General features: G+C 38.4%; 1 protein-coding gene across 1 annotated transcript in view; it reads left to right on the forward strand.

The window, feature by feature from the left end:
• Positions 1-2747: 2747 nt before the first annotated feature.
• Positions 2748-20646, forward strand: part of erfl1 (Ets2 repressor factor like 1) — a 78348-nt gene continuing 60449 nt past the window's right edge. Inside the window, exon 1 of the mRNA XM_038268143.1 lies at positions 2748-3438. The gene's annotated coding sequence lies outside the window, so the exon portion shown is untranslated. The remainder of the gene's footprint in view (positions 3439-20646) is intronic.

The following is a 20646-nucleotide window of genomic DNA, read 5'->3' on the forward strand; positions in this document are numbered from 1 at the left end:
GAAGGACATTTAGATATATTTTAAGAGACATTTAATACTGGGGTAAATTTTGGAAGTAAAGTCACTGTAAATCTAACCTACCAAAACAGTTTGAAGATTTTTTCTGTCTTGTATTGATAATAACAGATTTTCCTTTCTTTTTTGTGACAATTTAAAACCTTATAGTTTGTGGTAATGTAATAGATTTTAAATAATCGCCCTTCTCTGTGGGGAAAGAAGAAGTGAATCCTTCATTAAAGGGTTTTTATAACTTTTGTGTGTCGAAATGCATATCAGAATAGAAACACAAATCTGTTGGCCCAAAGGCTACAATATTCAGAAGGGAGTGGTGTGGTTTATATTCCTGTTCTGGGACAGAAACTACATCACCCAGATTATTGGGTCACATCAGCAAAGCAATGAACGTGGATGTTCCAGTCATCTCCATGGCTGCATGTGTTACATAGTTTAGTTTGAGGAAACTGGCCTAGCCTGCACAGTCTTTATCTAAACATTATACAGCTTGTTTGGGATGAATTCAAGCAGAAGCTGAAAATCTTATAAAACCTAAGTTACTAGTGCTTGGAACAGGAGCCATCAACAAATTGGACCATGAAAGTAAAGAACATTCCAAATGATCTGATCCAGTTTAGCATGCTCATTGCCATACAAAAGTCTTGTAAGTCTAAATTTTCAGCACCTTGAAAAATCAGGGATTCAAACAAAAGAGTAAATGTTGTTTAGGTTTAACTTTTTCAAACAGTACATTTGCAAACCAATATGTTAAATAAAAACATTTTTTAAAAATCATATGTCTAATAATTAATGTCCTAGAAAATGTTGATGGTAAACCACCAGCAGCACTGCTTGTAAACCACCATACTGAAACCTCATCTCTGTCCATGGTCCTGAAACCAGCAGAGGCATGTGATATCTCCTGATGGTGCTGAAAGTACAGTAGAATATTCCTCTGAGACTGGCAGTCTTTAATTCTGTGCATCTGTGCAATAATCGTGACCATTTTACTTATGTAAGAAGTTATTAAGTTGCAAATCATCACTAGTGGAAGTGATCATTGCTTTTCCTTTGGTCTTATTAGCAATAACTCGTATTTTCTGGTATGTGACTCTTAGAGTAAAGCAAAATGTATGAAGTCAGAAATTCTAAGGTAGTTGTGACTGATTTTATTCAAAGTGTAACCATTTACTTTAGGCCAACAAAAAATAGGATTAATGAGGCTACTATCTATATCACAATGTCTACTGTTTATAGGAGTTAGAGACAGAGAGACACACAGACAGACCCAGTGAGATGTAGGCAGTTCAACACACAGCCAGAATTGTGTTCCTGAAGTGCTTCCATTTATAAAACAGAACCATTTCTTATTGCCTTGTCTGGCTAATCATATTGGTTTTACTACTTGCAACTCAACTCATGTGTGGCAAATCCCCAGCTTTACATTATAACTTCTGAGGTGAGTTTTAGCAATACACATTCCGATTGTTAGAGAGAACCAAACACAACGGACCAGTAGAGGATTTGATCATCATGTGTTCGGTATTATTTTCTTTGAATTAAATAAGTCCTGGAATGATAAAATTTACCCAGTGTCAGAATTACAACTGGCGAGGGTCTTTACATCGATAATACACACTTGACATGTGTGTGCGGGATTGCATGAGAGGAATTTTTAACAACATATAAGAAAATTCCTTCTCCGTAACGCAAAAAAGGCTGGGTTATTACAGACAAAAGTTTAAGGCACTTTGCATTTTTAGTTTGCAATCTGAAATCATTGCTACCGTGTCTTTCTTCAAAAACATGGTGAACTTTCTTGACAGAATACCTAAAACCTGAACTAGTCTGAACATGAACCAGGGTGATCCACTCAAAGAGCTTGTACCCAAACATCTTTGAGCCAAACAACATAAATCTTATTCTAATTGATCTTTGATAAACTACAACGCATCGTTTGAGGAAGTCCTGTTGCACCTACAGAAAATGGGACTATGTTGCAGAGGGCGAACCACCACACACCCTCTCAAATCAGCAATGATAAAGGTGGAGCTGTAATGGTTTGTGGGATGGAATCAAGAGAAATGAGATACACCAAATTAGAAGAGATTGGCCTGATGGACTTGGATTAGAAGGGAAAAAGGTGTATAGGGACGGGATATCGAGAAGAGCAGGAGTGAGTGAGTGAGTGCATATGGGGAAGATGGGGAAAGATGGAGGGGAGAGGAGGAAAGAGGGGAGGGGTGGGAGGGGGGTCTTGGTACTTGGCAGTCTCTGGGTATCTCAGGTTCTCTCCGGCCGGGAAAGCGGTCGATATTTAATTGTTATTGCTAGCATGGAACGCACGGAAGCGGGGCCTGTACGAAAATTTCTCATTTATTTGGTATTCTTGTTTTCTCTCCTTTTCCTCCCTTCACCCGCAGTCCTCTTTGCGGGGGAGGAAAGTGAGGGGAGGAGGAGAGGGGGGGCGTCCTGTGTGCGCACTGGGGGCAAATGAGAAAAGGGGATGAGATCCTTGGATGGATCTGAAAAAAGCAGTGTCGTCCTCTCCCCAAGTTTAGTTTCTGTCCCCAGACACACCGTATCCCACCCACTATCACCTCCACCATCCTCCCCCACCCCCCCCACCGGCCAAATCCGTCATTTTCATCAAACGTCCAACCAAATATTATCCACACTCCATTCCCAAAGATCGAATCTTATTTAGAAACGACGGGATTCGCCATCTGTTTTCAGATTTCATTCCTCCGTGAACTTTATTTTCCCCTCGACTTCGGACAAAATTATAACCCGATCGATCCGCTTTCCCGGCCACCACCACCCGTCTGCTTATATTTTTCCACGTGCGACCACTTCACCGCACTCTGCGGGTCAATTTTCAGCCGAGGCAATGCGTGCAGAACGCAGTTTGCAGCTGATAGAAACTTAGATGCTGATGTGAGGTGGAGGTTCAGCCTCAGCACCTTCACTGTTACCTCCCCCCTCCACCCACCCACCTCCACCTGCTTCCTTCTCTGCTCTCTCATCCCTCCCCATGCGCCCGGATCGCTCCCCCTGCGCGCCCCTGACCAAATCTCTTTGCTTTCTTCTTCACGCTCCACTCCTGTGAAGAAATACCAAACCATTTTCGGACAGCAGCAGGTCAGAGAGGAGTTCTTCTTTTTTTTTTATCCTGGCAACTTTTTGCAGATAACTTTTCAACTCTCTCTGTTGTAGCGCGCTACTATATCTATTGCAATTTGTTTTCCGTACGCACCGATGTTTACATTATTACTCATAAATCCTGTCAATGTAGAGTAGTTTGATGCAGAGGGTGTGAAGGATGCTCGGTCTGATCTCCTAAAACTGCATCATTACCATCACTTCTCCGCGCGCGTCGACAGGATTCCCATTCCAGCCCAGGAGGGAGCTGCTGGACAGATCCATGAAGGTGCGCCGGTGAAGGTAAGCACCCCACTTCCCTATTCGGTTATAGACAGATTGCATTCATAATCTAGAAAGCCGATTACAATCTCCCGAGAAATAGGGTGCACTATATGCAGAAATTGATTGATGCAGAACGTTTGCACAGACGGTCTGAGAAACATCAGAAGTTTACAAGAGCCTACTTTAAAATGAAAGACTTCATGGCTTACGTTCCTGCTTTTTCACATATCCTTCGGGATGTGTGGTTCCTTCGGGGTGGAGTTCTGGAGAAGAACGCGCGATGAAAAGTAAAAGACCTTCAGGGAAAGAGGAAGTTTGGAGAGGAAATACTTTTTTTCTTATCCCAAAGTTTAGATGCAATACCTGAAGTATGACAAGGCGCACAGAAGCTTTACTTCTTTATGTGTTTGAGTTTATTTATGCAGTGGGATTACCTTGGATTATAAAACTAAACTGCATATTTGTTTTTGCACCACCTTACAGCTGATAAAACGGGTTCTCAATACAGGGGCGCATACAGAACCTTTAAGAAAGGGGCACAATGGGGGTCAAAGCTAATGTGACCAGGAGTTTGGTTAAAGAGGTGTGTTTGTAGGGAGATGGGCATTGAACATTGCATGTTAGGAATGAATAAATGAATCCTCCATCCCTTAAATTTGGCAAATTATCAAACAACATTAAAGATGCAGAAACCTATTTTGCACTCTCTTTACTTACTTACTTATTAGGGACCCTTTCTGGTATATTTACTTACCTTCTGAGGACCATCAGGCCTTACAAAGAGAAAAGTCTGGTCTTAAAGTGGCAGACACCTATTTTATTCTTAAGGGGTTAGTTTAGAGGTAGGGTAAGAGTTAACTTAAGTTTAATGTTAGGGATATGATAATAATGATTAAGATCAGGCATTAATGCACCAACTGAAATGAATGACAGTTAATGTAAAGTCCTAATGTAGGAAGAAATACAAACTTGTGTGTTTGTGTGTCTAAGTGTGTTGCGTACAAACAAACCTTGCTTTTAAGATACCCCTGACCTTACATCAAATGTAGTCACATTTAATGTGCGGATGCTGTGATTAAAGGGAATTTCATTCAGTTTGAGAGCACAGCATCATTGTTGTGGCCTCGGGTGGTCCGCTCGGTTTTTTTTAATCTATTTATTTTTATTATGAAGAACTCCTTCCCAATCACAGTCAGCGGAGACATGAGACTCTTATCTTTGATGTCCTATGATGTTCACTCAAGAGCCTCAGCTTTGATGCAGGGTTGCACACAGACTTTGTGAACTGATCCAGTTTTGGACTTTTAAGATTCTGCTTTTCAAGATTTTTCTGCTTTTTGTTGAGTTAATTTCATTTGTGGAATATGCTGCAGTGGTCCAGGTCTCCTCTGCTCTTTGCATATTTTCATGTTATCCTTAAGCAGGTCTTGTAACTGTTTTTACTGTTTAAATGTTTTACATATATTTTCCTTCATTGGAAGATTTCTTTGTGAAACTTTAATATCTAAAAAAAATCAAATCCCTCACAAACATCTATTTCTTATAAGGTCCATTCTCTTGTACATAAAGTTCGCCAAGGTCAACTACATGCTTTCAGTTCAACCTCTGCATTGATTTTCTACTTGTGTTCTGCAAAGTCAAATACACATAGTATAAAAATGAAGAATGTTGTTTTTTAATACTGGGGGTTTATAAGTTTGTGAAACAACAAACAAATCTGAATTATTTGCAAAACACCAGAGTTAAATCTAAAACAAGTGGTCATGTCTTTGTCCTCTAATATAAAGCACATCAACAGACTGCACCTTTTCCACATCTTATGAAAAGCTGCATTTTTTTGCTGAATATATTAATAAAGAGTAGCTAGTCCTCAGCTGCATTACTACAAAACAAGTAAGTGTTGTTTAATGTGTTTAAGACGATTTTTGTAAAAGTAACTACTGTTTTTTTTTTTTTCTTACATTTATTTTTCTAAAGGTATAGTTCTTAAACAATATAATAAATACAACAGAGAAAAAATAAAACAAAACACAAAAACAAAAAAGGTTGTTTACTAGGAGACACAATATCCAGAGAAATAACCCCAAGTCAATATATTCATCAAAGCTTCAAACTAGCATATTTTTTAACTTTTTAACTGAACTCAGTATTTAAATGTGTTATTTTAAGAGACCACAATCCTAAGAGGTATGTATTTTTGTTTTACATGAAGCACTGAGAGTACATCACTAATTGTCTCTTTCCAAAACAAGAAGGCAACTAACAGTCATTAATTCTTCTTTTAAGGACTAAATGACAACAAACCAGATGATGGTATAGAGCTAAACTATCACCTATAGTTTAATGCCTTGGATTTAGTTCAGTATACACTTTAAGACAGCATTCAATCCACCTTTATCCTAGTCATAGTACACTATAGCTATATTCAGTTCAACATGTTACATTGGAGTTGCTCTTCTTTTTAAAGGATAGTTTTGAGTCAAGTAAATTTCACTATATTTAATTGAATTGTTTCACAGCAAAATATCATTTATCTGAAATTACAGTAAGTCACACTTAGGTGCTGGAGGCAAACACTAAATGCTCATGTTCTGCATCTACGTAACTGAAAAAAAAAACATTTGCAGTAATATTACTGAGAAACGATTGCAAACAGATAACAGGATAAGGTATTTTCCTACTCCTTATGTCCAAATAACGTAAAGAGTCAGCAATCTGAGTTTAGATATTCAGAGCGGAATAATGAAATCTGTGCCAAACAAATATACAGTATAAACAAGGATGGGAAGATTCCTTGATTAGCCTTAGTCATTCACAACAAAAAAAGGATTTACAGGAAAATCAAAGGAAACAAATAAAAGCTAGAACAGCACTCTGAGAGCGCAGACCTCCACCAAGCAGCAAATTTTACCCGATATTTTGACTTACACATAGATCAAACCCGCACATGATCCGGATCATTACCAAATTTAACTGAACTGTGCCTCGGCATGAGGAGCACCTTTGGTAATTTAATTAAAATCCTTTCATAAGTGTATAAATAAGGGCCAGCCTGTGTCTGCAGCCTCTGGTGTTTGTCTTGTCCTCAACTTCTTTATTCACTCTGCTTTCTTATTTGATCAGCAGATCAAGACTTTGTGTGAGGCATGACTCACCCTTTCCTGTGTTTTTGTATTCAGTATAATACTTCTGGACTTTTTGAGTCCGATGCTGAAGCTGTCAATAGTGACCGCTGCCAGTCTCTGGTTTAGGGGGGAACTGCTTGTCTTGCCAAATAATGTTAAAGAATCCTTTAAAAAAACTGCTGCATTCAGATTATGGTGTTGATCATCAACAACATTTGATGGATTGTTTTTTGAGGTGCATTTTTGGGAAAAGTCAAATTAAAATCCGTTCATCACTTTTCAAGTTATCCTATGCACAGATGGACAGACAAAACATAACTGCCTTGATGGAAGTAAAGAAAACAAAACAAGATATTTTGTTTAAAAAATGTAAATAAGATAATAGCATTAGCCTACACAAATATACACAGATAGTTAAAATGATTTTTTGATCTATATAATCTTCCTTCTCATACTTGAATCACTCAGCAGCAATTGTGCAAGCAGTTCATTGGTGAGACTGAAAGCTGCAATAAGAAATGCTCTATATAGTCCTGGTTTAAAGGAGCCAATAGTGTTTTAGGCTTTTAAGGAGTTTTTTTTTATCTCTCTGTAACAAACTTTAATCTCACAAATATTGTAACGTTTGCATGGATCTCAGCTCTCAGAATTATTATACAAAGATGATCCACATAGTCACATAGATGATCCACAAATATCTACACAAAGTTTCAGTACATTTATTTAAAAAAAGAAAGAAAAAGGAGTGAAAATCAATGATATGATGTATGAACAAAGCACTGGGACATTTTGTTAGATATCAATAAGTATAGGGGTCTCCTTTTAGCTCCGTTTTGCACTGCTGAGGATCTGGTTCCCCTGCTGGAAATCCTTCAAAATTAAAGTTCTCCAGAGCTCTGCATGCTGAATATAGAAGACAACTTATAAGAAATTCACATAAAGAGAGAAGAAAAGGGATCAAAAAGAACAAACTGAACTTCCTCTTAAATATCTTTCTCCATGTGGGGCATCTTTTTGTCTACAAGAACCTGAACTCACATCTAAACTGCATCTTTTATACTAACATCCCTGCTGGAGAGCCTGGATTTCTCCCTGAATTACCAGCAGAATGTTTCCCAGTGCAGTTCTGAAGCTTGTTTTGTTCTACGCAGTCTTTCCAATACCCCTGCCGTTTTCACTTCTCCCAGATAAAGCCTCTCCTATTGATGATGAAAATGTGCTGATCAATATGGCAATTTCAAGCTTATTCTAAGTGACTTCATATCTGCAGCCTCTCTATGAATCGAGGGTCTGCTGCGGGAGAGTGTCCCCCACATTGATTATGTATTAGCTTGCCGACTTCCGACGCCCAGCCACTTGTTTGCAAACGGTGGTCTATTTCCGAGGTATTCAAACGTCCACTAAGCATGCAGAGCCGATATTTATAGAGGCTTTAACTGGTTCATTATAGTCATTGTGGATTGTTCCACAGGGGGTTGAGACGCTCATAAAGGGCCGAGCAGAGTTAGTCCCAATCCACTGAGCATTTGACAGTACAGTCGATGACTCAAATCATTCCTCATCCTCTTTATGGCCACATGGACATTTACAGCCGTTATGGGGTTAAAATACAAACATGAATGGATGCAAAGTGTAATCATAGGTCATTCAGTGTGAAGTCTATAGAACTTGGGGGAAAATGGTGCTACATTAAAGTTCTGGTTATTTCTGTTCATTTAATAGATAAAACTTGGAAAATGCACTTTAAAAAATGGCTATTTAATCATCTCATACCTTGTTGCTTCGTAGATAAAATTATCTGAACAGGTGATTAAACGAAAAAGAAATGATTTTTCAAGTAAAACTGTAAACTATATATATATATATATATATATATATATATATATGTATATATATATATATATATATTTATATATATATATATATATATATATATATATATATATATATATATATATATATATATATATATATATATATATATATACACTATATTGCCAAAAGTATTTGCTCACCTGCCTTGACTCACATATGAGCTTAAGTGACATCCCGTTCCTAATCCATAGGGTTCAATATGACGTCGGTCCACCCTTTGCAGCTAGAACAGCTTCAACTCTTCTGGGAAGGCTGTCCACAAGGTTTAGGAGTGTGTTTATGGGAATTTTTGACCATTCTTCCAGAAGCGCATTTGTGAGGTCGCACACTGATGTTGGACGAGAAGGCCTGGCTCTCAGTCTCCGCTCTAATTCATCCCAAAGGTGTTCTATCGGGTTGAGGTCAGGACTCTGTGCAGGCCAGTCAAGTTCATCCACACCAGACTCTGTCATCCATGTCTTTATGGACCTTGCTTTGTGCACTGGTGCACAGTCATGTTGGAAGAGGAAGGGGCCAGCTCCAAACTGTTCCCACAAAGTTGGGAGCATGGAATTGTCCAAAATGTCTTGGTATGCTGAAGCATTCAGAGTTCCTTTCCTTGGAACTAAGGGGCCAAGCCCAGCTCCTGAAAAACAACCCCACACCATAATCCCCCCTCCACCAAACTTTACACTTGGCACAATGCAGTCAGACAAGTACCGTTCTCCTGGCAACCGCCAAACCCAGACCCGTCCATCAGATTGCCAGATGGAGAAGCGCGATTCGTCACTCCAGAGAACGCGTCTCCACTGCTCTAGAGTCCAGTGGCGGCGTGCTTTACACCACCGCATCCGACGCTTTGCATTGCACTTGGTGATGTATGGCTTGGATGCAGCTGCTCGCCCATGGAAACCCATTCCATGAAGCTCTCTGCGCACTGTTCTTGAGCTACATGAAGTTTGGAGGTCTGTAGTGATTGACTCTGCAGAAAGTTGGCGACCTCTTCGCACTATGCGCGTCAGCATCCGCTGACCCCGCTCCGTCAGTTTACGTGGCCTACCACTTCGTGGCTGAGTTGCTGTCGTTCCCAAACACTTCCATTTTCTTATAATACAGCTGACAGTTGACTGTGGAATATTTAGGAGCGAGGAAATTTCACGACTGGATTTGTTGCACAGGTGGCATCCTATCACAGTTCCACGCTGGAATTCACTGAGCTCCTGAGAGCGACCCATTCTTTCACAAATGTTTGTAAAAACAGTCTGCATGCCTAGGTGCTTGAATTTATACACCTGTGGCCATGGAAGTGATTGGAACACCTGATTCCAATAATTTGGATGGGTGAGCAAATACTTTTGGCAATATAGTGTATATATATATATATATATATATACATATATATAGTTTATCACTGTCAGATTCAGAAGAAATGGTTTTCAATCAAACTGGTAGCAGTGCTGCTTGGTGTGCTAGCTCTGAGCACTATTCAATATTTCCACCACTGTATGCTAGAGCTCTCTTAAATAAACTGGAAAAAAACAAAAACACAGTCACGAGGAGCTGGAGGCGGGCTCATGGAGACTGACAGGGAAATGAAACTTAAGGACTTTTGATGTAACTGACCACCAACTTTACTCATCAACAGTACACCCGTTAGTAGGCAGTATATCATATAGATGCAAATGTTTTTAGCTGAATCCACAGCATTTGTTGGACTAAGATTCATAAAAATATTCCGTATTTTCCTGATTTTAAACACAGCTCAGGGTTGTTAATAATTCTCTGCTTTTTTTTTCAGAAATACTCTGATAATTGCTCTTAAACTGTGTTCACCATTGTGTGTTCCTCAACAGACCTTTAGAATGACCAGAAATAAATCAATATTTCCTACAATGAGACGCTTACAGTGATGTAATGATGGCTCTCTTGAGTTGTGGAAAACATTTCTGTATCTCAACACTGGTTAAAAACAAAGACAACAATAAACATTTAGAAATGTAACAGGTGATGTAACCTATTTAGAATCAGTGAAAAAAAACAAAGCAGTACAATATACTTAAATTACATAAGTAAGTAGATTTTTCAGTAACCATATTAACCTTTAACCTGTTAACTGACCTTACCAAAATCACCAAAAAGGACTTTAAAATGCCTGAAAAATAATGAATCAAATCAGCTACTGTTCTTTACCCCGTTTGTGGGTCTAGCCTGCCATATAAAAAACTGTAGTTAAGGTGAACAGTAGCCTCATTGTGGTAGCATGAGGATGCAAATTTAGAGGCACCTTATTCGTCCTGCAGAAGATACTTGACAGTTTAAGGATAAACTGCTGTATTTTATGTTTTTCAAATCTTCTTATTTCTCATGCCCCAGACATCCTATTAACCACCTATTCATACCTACCAGAAGTAAGTTTACACCTGAGCTGACAACAAATTAGTTAAAGGGACATAGTCACATTTTATGCCCATACAAAAGAAACTCAAAAACCCCTTTCACCATGATAAAATAAGGTTATTATAACCATCCATCCAGAGAGTGTTTTGATACTCTTATCTGATCCAAAATATTATTCCAGTGTCATGGGAGACGAACAGTACCAAGGAACTATCAGAACAGTATATTCGACAAGTGCCTTAGCTACTAATAGAGCCCAACAAAGACTGATCGTCCTGCAATAAGGACCATCGTCGCCGAAAACCAACTCATATTAATCAAATAAACCGATCTACATCAACTTGTTTTAGTGAATCCTCCCCAGAGCCTCCTATCACAACATTGATGACAAAGAGAAATCCCCTCAGTCACTTGATATTGCCTTTGTAAATAAACACATAGGGCTTTGTATACTAAAAATAATCAATTAAAAAAGCGTAAAACACAAGAATAATGATTTATATGCCAGCAGGACACTGCAATATTTTAGAAAAACTGTAAATGCAAAAAGAAAAGTGGTCTACTGGCATTTAAATTTTAAAAATGTCATCACATTACTGTGGCCTTTAAAGTAATTGGCTGTACTTTGTTAATACATTTGTAAAGAAATGTGGGTGTTTACTGCCAGCAAAAGATCAGTTAGAGATATTTCTGAGTTAATTTGCTATTTTTCTTTTAAAATTGTGGTGAATAAGAATTAACCATCCAATATTTGGAACAGTCCAAGTCTTGATGGAAATAGAGAATGATATAAATTTGTAATAATAATATAATAGAAGTAAAAGAATATATAGGAGTAAAATTGTAATAATTTTTTTCTACAGACATTTCCAGAGTGCTAACAGACTCAGGTAAAACAGCTCTTTTATTTTTATTTTTTTTGCTTATTATTAAAGTACTTCAATGTATCAATATTCCAACATTCCCTTTTCTTCATATTGTCAAGGGTCTGAAATGTGTTTTTCATCATTATTGAGACGTTTATATGTAATGATTTTTTGAGAGTTTTAAATATTTACATCTACATTTTAGATGTCTTTTTTTTCTTCCTTTAAATTTTTCTGATGACGAATCTTGGTAAAAAATAGGAAAGGAGTGAGTTCAGCAGGGGCAATCTGCCATATCCACTCAACTTATTCTCCCTCCATCTTTAAATTCTTTAAATTCTCCCAATTCTAACTCTAGAACAGGGGTAACCAGTTAAAAATCAGTGGGATCTGAATAAAGAAAATCAACAACCAATAAAGGTCCGGAGAAATTTTTAATTATAATCCATTACTTTAAAAAGCATTTATTACTGAAATAAAATGCAGGTGTTCATGCATCCATGCTATACATTGGATTTTTAAATCAAAAATATAAAAAATAGAATGTTTTTCCGTTTTAAAATCTTAAGTGTTTTTTGAAGTGGAGAAAAATCTTTCAGCTTGGTTTAAAGACAATCTTCTGACCCACATCATTTATAAAACACATGAACTGACCGTCTTTTTTCTTTTCTTTCTTTTTTATGGCTTAATGAGAGAAGTGGACGTAGGTTTACCTGCAAGGCTTTAAACCTGGGTTTGAATAATGGCGAAGCCATTCTCAAGCACATATCAAGTTGCTCATTCATGAGCCTGGATCGATATTTATTTGTGATTCTCTTCATGGTGGGGAATCCTGCTTCACAGCAGCAGGTTGAGCCCAACATACTTTCACTTTTCTTTCACCAGTTTTGCTTTCTTTTTCTTATTATCTTCTCCTTCTTTCCCATCGCCCAGCTTGCCACAGGTTTGCCTGCTGTGTCTAAAAGTAGCAGCAGCAGCAACCCAGACTTGCATAACTCATTGGCTAATATGTATCAAGTGCAGCCTGGTCCAGCAATCCGGAGAGCTTTACCATGTTAACAGGAGAAGCGGCGTAAGTGAAGTTAGATGCTGTCGTTGGATGCAGTAATTTATAAATGCTTTAAATTAGGTTGGGTCCAGATTAGCCAGCAGGTGGGTCCTGATCCGGACCCCGGTCCGCTAATCTCTGACCTCTGCTCTAAAAGTTTTTAATTCACCTCAGTTGAGCTTCTGTGAACTGCATCATAAACTCTCCAATTCCTTTTTTTCCTTCCATCAACAGCATCTTCAACAACCACAGCAGCTTTTCCGCTTTAGACTGTGTAAGCCCTGTTTTGGAATCACTGACCCCCCTCGGCTCTCTCTTCTCTCCCTTTCCCCTCCTATCTCCCACTTAACCCCATATTTCACAGCTGACATACGGCTAATTTCGCCCCAGTCCTCTGAACAGAGCTCTCTATACTGCTCGAGCACGCTTAATTACCCACAATTAAAGCCAAACGCTAACGAGAAAATTGCTCTGTTATGAAATGACTTCAAAAGGAGTAGAATAAGAAGAATGGATTGGAGGAAAAGTTGGTCGGTAGCCCTTGGGTGGCAGGGAAGAGCTTCGCTGCTGTGTTTTTCTCCCTCAAGTTGTCTCCATAGACAGTGGAAAGTAAAGATCCTCCTGGCGTCACCTAAAGCTGTAGACAGCAGTGCTTAACAGATATATGCATGTGTTGGTACTGTGAAGGATCAGTTATTCCTTTGAATAATGTAGAGGTGAATCTTGGAACGCTGTGTTGTGAAATGGAAAACACTTTCACTTTGGTTTCTTTAATTATAGCAATTTAAAATTACGAACAATGAAGATCCAGTGTGGAGAAGCTGATAAATGATGTCAGGTTTCAAAGGGCACCAACATAGAGTTTACTGTCTCATCAGTTGATAAACTCAATTTCATATTGATTGAATTTAGTCAGAATACTTAACAAAAAAAGCTAAAGATGCTAAAATGAAGTCCCATTTTGCAGCAAACATAGATGGCTTAATTTATCTCCATCAAGTTTGAAAGCCTCCCTATCCTTTAAATAACATCCATCCTGCCATCCATCTTCTGGGTCGTTCTGGTGCTGGTGCCTATCACCGGCGGCTGAGGAGCGAGAGGGGAGACACACAACCTTGGTCAGGTCGCCAGTCTGTCGCAGGGCCACACAGAGACACAATCATGCACATACACACATTCACACCAAGGGACAATTTTGAGAAGCCAATTAATCTAACAGTTATGTTTTTGGACTGTGGGAGGAAACCGGAGTACCTCGAGAGGACCCATGTATGCATTGGGAGAACATGCAAACTCCATGGAGAAAGATCCCGGGCCAGGAATCGAACACGGAACCTTCTTGCTTACAAACCTGCAGCCCTTTAATGACATGAGCTTGTTATTTTATATTATTTTTTTCCAGTGCTTATTGCACCTTTACTTTCCATCTCACCGGCCTTAATTACCTTAATGCTGCACCCTGCAACATATTTCATGAGTTGGCATGAATGTTTGCATGTTCTGTGATCAATGCATTTTAATTAGGCTGCCTAGAGACCAACGGTATCATCTTAGCAGATCCCTTTTTGCTTGTTTTTTTTTCAGACATGGTATGTATCATTGGGGACTAAAATCAGTAAAAAATAGCTGATTTTTTTTCCCATAACCTAAAAGCACATCATACATTCAATACCTTGTAAAAGTATTTACAGCTCTAGATCTTTCTAACCTACCGCCACTTCACAAAGATTAAGTTCAATTATTTTTATTGGGAGTTATTGTTAAAGACCAACACAACGCAGCTTATAGAACTAAATATATAATGGATTTCCAACAGTTTGTATTCAATTGTAATATATCTTCATCCCCTTTTGCTATAATTCCCTTTGATGTGAAATCTAGTCCAACTGACTGCCTTCAGAAATCATTGAATAGTTTAAACAGAGTCTGCTCTCTTCTGCTCTCATCTCAGTGAGTAAAGTTGTTTTGTGAAGGCTTCTGTGGTTTGTTCCTAAAAAGTGACATGAAGACCAAGAAACACTCCATACAGGTCAGGGATCTCGTTTCATTAAAGTTTAAAGCAGGAATAGTTAATCAAAACAATAACCATCGCATTGAACTTGTAACAGGGGTCAGTTTAATCTGTTGTCTAAAAATAAAACAACTATGGCACAACTAATAACCTAACCAGACATTATTGTCCACCTTAGCTGACATGTTGGGAAAAGAAAACGCTACTCAAAGAATCAGTCAAGAAGCTCTTTGTAAATCTGGAGGACCAGCAGAGATGTGCAGCTCAGACGGAGGAATCTCGCAACAGCATTATCCTTGTGCAAGTCATTTTTTAACAATGAATGTAAAACCGACAAAACTGTTGCTCTGAGCTATATAAAGTAAAATCTTGGTGTAGAGATTTGCCAACACCAACCTCTATTACAACCAAAGCTATAATGCCATGGTTCAGATCAAAAGATTGTGTTGTGCTAAATACCCAATACAATTCCAGTTATAAATTGAGTTGTGGCTAAACAAAAATTGATGTTCAGAGATGTTCTCCATTGCCTTTGACTGAACCCAAGCTACATTGAAAAGAAGGGAGTGTGAAAAAATATCAGTCTCTAGATGAGCAAGGCTGGTAGCAACATATCAAAGAAGACCTGCTGATTATAAACACCTGCTGCGTTTCATATTCTTAAGAGTTAAAGGGAAAGACTTTGGGTAGACCGTGAATATGATATCAGGTCTTCACTGATCAGCCAACAAAAAGGACAGTCATTACAAATACTTGGAAAAAACTTAATAGACCAACAATCCTAACTTTAAAAGGAAACAGGAGTACCCAGAAAAATCCCACATGTTCAAGGAGAACAAACTTTACAGTGTTGAGTTCTTTGTTTTCTTTTTATAACAAGATTCCTTATTAACTTAAATGACAAATACTAAAGTACATTCAATAACTGGAGCCAAATATGTACACTAACTATATAGATAAACTGGAATTCTGATTGTTTTCCATCTGACAACAAATAAGACCATGGCTGTTTTTAAAATTAAAATGTGTTTTATACATTTCTTTAAGTCCTAAATTCTCCATACATTTCCTTAGTATTTGATGGAACTGCCCTTAAAATTATATGACCACAGTCAACACAGCAATGGACAGTATAGATGACCATGCAAGGACACACTTGTCCCTATGAGTAGTTTATTAAATTGACCAATTAACCAAACATGTTCTATGAATTTGAGTAGAAACTGGAATAACAAGTAAAAAAACAACACCTGCATAGGACAAATGTGCAAAAAAATATTTAACATCACATAACAAAATCAAATCCCGACTTCTTCATCCAGGGCAACAACTCCAACAACACAAAACTTGCATTGCCGTCTTCTTCTTTTCCTTTAGTCAAGCCTATATTTACTGTTAATAAGCTAAAGTGCTTAAATGGCTTAAAATTTAATAGGACATTTTTTTCAAGCAAAAAATAGATAACAAAATTATCTAAAAAGATGTCTATACTTTTAAAAGTGTAGAGTTTATCTTAGGGTGTATGGTGTTGGATTAAATCAACTATTATATTCAATTCAATTCAGTTTATTTCTATAGCGCCAATCTACAGCACATGTCATCTCAAGGCACTTTACAGTTCACAAGATCATACATTCAAACTTATTCAAAGTTTTCTGTCTAAGGAAAACCAGTTGATTGCATCGACTCATTGACTCGAATGCAATCCTTCACACTAAGCATGCTTGTAGCGACAGTGGAGAGGAAAAACTCAGTTTTAACAGGGAGAAACCTCCAGAAGAACCATGCTCAGTGTATAGAATTAAACCAGTATATAGAAGTTTAGAGCAAAATAGGGCTACACTGAGTAAAGACACTGCAAAAAATGCTCTAGAATTTTATTTAAACCTGAAGATTTAAATATTTTCCTTAGAACTGCTTCTAGTGTTTGTAATTTTTTTTGGACTATTGGTAAAAAAAAATTTAAACTGCTGGTAGATGGTGCAGCGAGAATAATGGTTGCAAATTACAATGATCCATGGAACTTTTTCACACAATGACTGTATGTTTAAGTTAAAAAAAAAACAGCTGAAAGCACCTTACAGCAGCTCATTCTCTTTGTTTTTATCTTTGCAAGATCAGACTGTTTTAGTGTTTCTGTTTCTCTTTCCTTGACCACAGAGCCCATTCCTGTTTCAGAGACATCCAAGCCATCAACAACCCCCCAAATCCAATCTGCACTTGGCAAAATGAAACAAATAACCAGTAATTTGGATTATTTACGTCCAGTTTACACCTTACCTTTAAAGAGGAGGAAAAAGTGAGCTATATGGTCTTTGGATAATTGGAACAGTGGAAGTAATAAGTGCAGCAGCTACAGTGATAACAATTAGATTTGATTTCATTTGAGAATGCCTCCACAGCTGCTCCCCACTCACCCCCTTTAAACCCCCTTCTTTCCTCCCTTCCCCCTCGCCCCTCTCCCCCTAGATTAAAGTGGGTGTGTTAATTCCGTGGTGTAGCGATCGAACGGCTCTGGCAACAATGGGAAATGGGCTATTGATCAGAACAGCTCAGATTAAGACTAGGCACTGGAGCTCTTTCTTGCTCTCTTTCCCTTCCTTTTCTCTCCATTTCCCACCTTCCATTGCCTGTCTTCCTGTCTGTCCTGCTTGTGTCACCCCCCTCCTCACCCCCTGATGCATGCAGTCTTTTGTCTTTAGCCCTCAAACCAGTGGAAAGTGTTAAAGAGTCCATGAGGAATTCCCTTTCTTGCTCTTGTGTCTTTAATTTAAACTAGGACGTGTCTCCTTTATTATTTTCCTCCTATAGGAAAGCAGCACAACAAGAAGTAAATATAGTAACCTCAATTTGAAATATACAGTAATCCTCTGAGTTTTCGCCCTTTAACAGCTCTCTGTGCTTCAATGTGACATCGACTTATAGTAGATTTCATATCAGCCAGTCACGCGGAGCGGCCCCCTCCTTTTGTTGTGCCACAATTAAAATCTGCCCCATCAAAACGGCTGCCGTCCCCAAAATGAGCTGTCACGCTCGCGCCGCAGGACGGAACACATTGAGTTTGCATTGAACAGACATAAAACCCAGCAAATGTGAGGAGACAGCAAATCCATACAGTGAAAAGTGAGCTAGGAATCCCCTGCTCTACTTATATTAATTAACTCAGTCGATGGGGATGTGATAGGTCAGTTTTTCATCCTCTTTCAGGCGCCTCCCTGCTTTGTCACACATACCTCCCAGGTGTTGGGTCGTTGGCTTGGAGAAGGGGAGGGGGGGGCTCACAGATCCTCCAGCTGCTGAGCACAGATCTGCAGGGGAGGAGAAACCCCCCCAAAAAAAGTTAAATTCAAGTAGTCTAGGCATGTTTTCCCTTTTAAGATTCTGAAAACGATGAGCATCCTCAAATGAAAGTACAAAATACTGACAGGGACCAACAACACACAGATACACAAACAGAGGCACAGTTTGCATCAATATTGCCACAAGCCTCTGGGGACTCGGAGTATTGGCAAGGCTCTCATCTGCTACGTGTATGAGTGTCTGATATTCAACGCTCACAGCACTCATGGCTGAGACAAAAAAAATGCTGTACACATTTACTGGACTCAAAATTGTACAACTTTAATCTAAACACTGGAGCAAAACAGGAGCTGGTAACATTTGGAGGCCTTAGTTCAAGAGGTTAACAAGCAGTGATAGACGACTGGAATCAGAAGCCCACACTAGAGGGCAATAAAGAGGAGCAGCAGCTGCTAGATGAATGTGCTTGGCTTTAACCGTGAACATGAACAAGTAGAACTGGTAATGCTCAATGCTGCTTCCCATCAGAACCGTTAAGGAAAATTTTTCTGGCAGTTTCTCTGAGGATGGCTGAAGATTCAACAGTTTGTCTGAATAAGCAGACAGTAACATCAGTCTCACCACAGGAATATTTGAAAAATTTAGATTTTTTTTTCTTGCATTGTCAAAGGGGAACACTGTTTTTTTTTTACATTGGGCCCTTGATTTTACGTTATTACATCATGTTCTACTCACCCATATGAGTTTTGTGTCATTTGGAGCTGTTCTGAAGGTATTCGGTTAGGTTATAAGCAAGTAAAGTCTTCCTATGGGCGAACGACTAGAAGGCAAAAGCTGAAGTGTTCATAATTTATTCTTTATGGTACGCCGGCATTCATAACATGTAAGCGAACCACTGTCCCCCAGACATCCACGGTTATATTTTTTTATATTTATATATTTTTTTAAACAAAGTGGCACGTGTATGACGTCATTTGCAATCATTTCGCTGGTAGGGGAAACTTTGAAGTCTGATTGCTGCTCCCTGCCACAGTCCCATAACAAAGACCAGACAGAAAATAAATACTGAGTCATTTAACCACCACAATGATACCACAAAGGTTTAGATGTATGAATGAATTAAAACATGGATGGATGGATGGATTTCAAGGGTTCCTCATAACAGAAATGAAAAAGTTTTTTTTAATAAGTTTTGAAAAAATTTTATTATAACCGATAAGTCAAGCAAAACACTTGAGTGATAAAAATAGAAACAGAAAAAAATCTAAAGAACTATGTTCATTGTTACAACTTTTACAGGGTTTAAGAAGGAAATAGTAGCTGGATTCTGGGCTTTCATAGCTTGGTGTTCTGAAGCATATGGATTTATGTTCACAAAATGCAAAGAGGGAACGACATCAGAGCTCAGTTCAGAAAAGGAATTGTTCCAGGCTTTCTAATCTGAGAAGGGTTATAAGAATATTTTAACAAACAATTTAAGGACATTTAGAAATATTTTTAGAGACATTCAACACAGGGGTACATTTTGGAAGCAAAGTCACAGTAAATCTAACCTACCAAAACAGTTTGAATATTTCGTGTGCCTTGAATTGATAAAAACAGATTTTCCTTCCTTTTTTGTGCCAATTTAAAAGCTTCTAGTTTGTGGTCATCTAGTAGATTTTAATTAATCTTCCTTGTCTGTGAGGAAAGAAGAAGTGAATCCTTCATTAAAGGGCTTTTATAACTTTTGTGTTCTGAACTGCATAACAGAATAGAAACACAAATCTGTTGGTCCTAGATCTACAATATTCAGAAGGAAGTGGTGTGGTTCATATTCCTGTTCTGAGACATAGACTACATCACCCAGATTATATGGTCAAATCAGCAAAGCAATGAATGTGGACGTTCCAGTCACCTCCATGGCTGCGTGTGTACATAGTTTAGTGTGAACTGGCCTAGTCTGCACAGAGTCCTTATCTAAACATTATAGAGCTTGTTTGGGATTATTTCAAGTAGAAGCTCCAAATCTTATAAAATCTACGTTGCTAGTGCTAGTGGAATATCTTCAGAACGGCTCCAAATGACACAAAACTCATATTGGTGAGTAGAACATGATGTAATAACATAAAATCAAGGGCCCAATTTAAAAAAAACAGGCATTCTCCTTTAAATGAAACATTATAACTTCATGTTATAACAGCAAAGCAATCATTTCGGTGGTAGGGGAAACTTTGAGGAAGTCTGATCGCTGCTCCCTGCCACAGTCCCATGACAAAGACCAGACAGAAAATAAATACTGATTCATTTAACCATCACAATGATACCACAAAGGTTTAGATGTATGAATTAATTAAAACATGGATGGATGGATGGATGGATGGATGGATGGATGGATGGATGGATGGATGGATGGATGGATGGATGGATGGATGGATGGATGGATGGATGGATGGATGGATGGATGGATGGATGGATGGATGGATGGATGGATGGATGGATGGATGGATGGATGACCAATCACAAGTCTGAATGGTCAGTATAGTAAAATATGCATAACATGATTTGGAGATCTCCAGTACAGTAGGGCCAGAGATGGCAAAAGTACTCACTTTCCGTACTTGAGTAAAAGTACAGATACTTGTG

This window comes from Cyprinodon tularosa, unplaced genomic scaffold (genome assembly GCF_016077235.1).
Source record: "Cyprinodon tularosa strain WSP-4 unplaced genomic scaffold, ASM1607723v1 ctg694, whole genome shotgun sequence".
Lineage (NCBI taxonomy): Eukaryota > Metazoa > Chordata > Actinopteri > Cyprinodontiformes > Cyprinodontidae > Cyprinodon > Cyprinodon tularosa.